The sequence below is a fragment of the Equus asinus genome, chromosome 14 (assembly GCF_041296235.1).
Source record: "Equus asinus isolate D_3611 breed Donkey chromosome 14, EquAss-T2T_v2, whole genome shotgun sequence".
Taxonomy (NCBI): domain Eukaryota; kingdom Metazoa; phylum Chordata; class Mammalia; order Perissodactyla; family Equidae; genus Equus; species Equus asinus.
This window is the reverse complement of record NC_091803.1, coordinates 24,634,073-24,635,797: the sequence shown is the minus strand read 5'-3', so window position 1 is coordinate 24,635,797 and position 1,725 is coordinate 24,634,073.

Below are 1,725 nucleotides of genomic sequence, written 5' to 3'. Positions count from 1 at the left end.
ACCACTCCATGAGGCTTTCAGCCTACTTTCCTGTGACCTTAAGCCACCATCCAAAGTCCTGTAATCCCACCCAGAGACCACAAATAAAATGATAAATATCATAATCCTGGGAAATTTCACAAAGACACAAAGAACTTGAGATAGCTGGGAACCAAGAAGGAAAGTCATCAAAAGGCCAAGAAACAGAGAGAGGCAGGTGGGACTGGAAGGCCCAGAGAGAGCTGGAACCCACAGTAGGAAAAGCTCGCAGAGGGAGGAACTCTCAACAGTTTACAAGACCCTTCCAAATTCTTCCTGATCTCACTTGATATTGTTCAGTTCTTACCTTAGGCAAGGCAGAAATTACCAGACCAAGTTGTCAAATGGAGAAATTAAGTCCCAGAGAGGAGCAATGAATTACTCAAGATCACATCCAGGATTAGGAGTGAGATGTCCAAAAGCCCTTCCACTGTGTCACTCAGAAAGACAGAGATGAGGGAGACAGACAGAGACAGAGACAGAGACAGAGAGAGAAAGAAGGGAGGGGGGCAGGGAGGCAGAGGCTAACATGGAAGATCCAAGAGCAGAGAAATCCTTCCTTAAGATATCCAGGGGACCCCATGGGGCACGGTTTGGCCTTCTGAACCCTTCATTCAACCCTTCATTCCTCCTGTGGATTGATCAGGGCAGCACATCCTCACTCCTTCATTCCCACCCCCAGGCGAGCTGGATTCTAAAGGGAAGAGAAAGACCAAAGCTGTTCACATAGAATCAGACAGCACTTGACAGTTTCTAACTTCATAATCATTGAATTTTAAGCAGGGAATACCCATAAAGATTATCTCACCATCCGCCTACTGCCACCCATTGTATATATCTGGCCCTTGAAGATCAAGGCCCAGAGATAAGAAATGACTTTCCAGAATTCCATTGCAACTCAGTCACAGGAATCTAGGTTTCCTTACCAGGGCATACTAGAGAGGAACTATTCCTTCCCTTGCTTGAATCTTCCTATAAGTACACTGGAAAGAGCCCTGGGATCTAGGACACCTGATATCCATTCCGGCTATGCTGAGACTCACCGAGTGGCCTTGAGGACTCTTTCTATAGAAAAAAAGTTCCGCAAGTGCAAGACATTTTCGCCTGTTAGGCCCTAATGTATCTCTGGCCCCTAGAACAGTGTCGGGCCCATAGTATGTGCCCAATAAATATCCATTGAATGAATGAACGGCTAGAGGGCCAGGGTTAGCGGAGTCTCATCATGAGAGCCTGAAGCCTAAAAAAGAAGACTTAGGGAACCATGAGCTTTATCTTCAGATACATGAAAGGCTAAAATTCTGTTCACAAATATTTATTAAGGACCTACTATGTGCTAGGTATTGAACCAGGTGCTGGGGATTCAGGTAAGAACAAGACAGTCATACCCTGACCTCAAGAGCTCACGGTCTTCTATAACGTGGAATGTGTGCAGAATTTTCCGTGGACTCCAGAGGCGAGACCTAGGTACAAGGTTGGGGCGGGGGGGGGGGGGGGGGGGGGGGGGTGTGTAAGTGGCAACTGCTCAATATAATACAGAGACTTTTCTCAGTCTGAGCTGCCCTGAAATGCTCTCACCGCTCAGAAGGTGATGAGTGCAGCGGGACCGCAGTGTTCAAGCAGGGTGCCAGCCGCCCACCTGTCAGAAGCTGCGCCAGAAGCATGCGGGAGAAGAGATTTCTGCCTTGGGTGACGTCACTTCCCACCCCC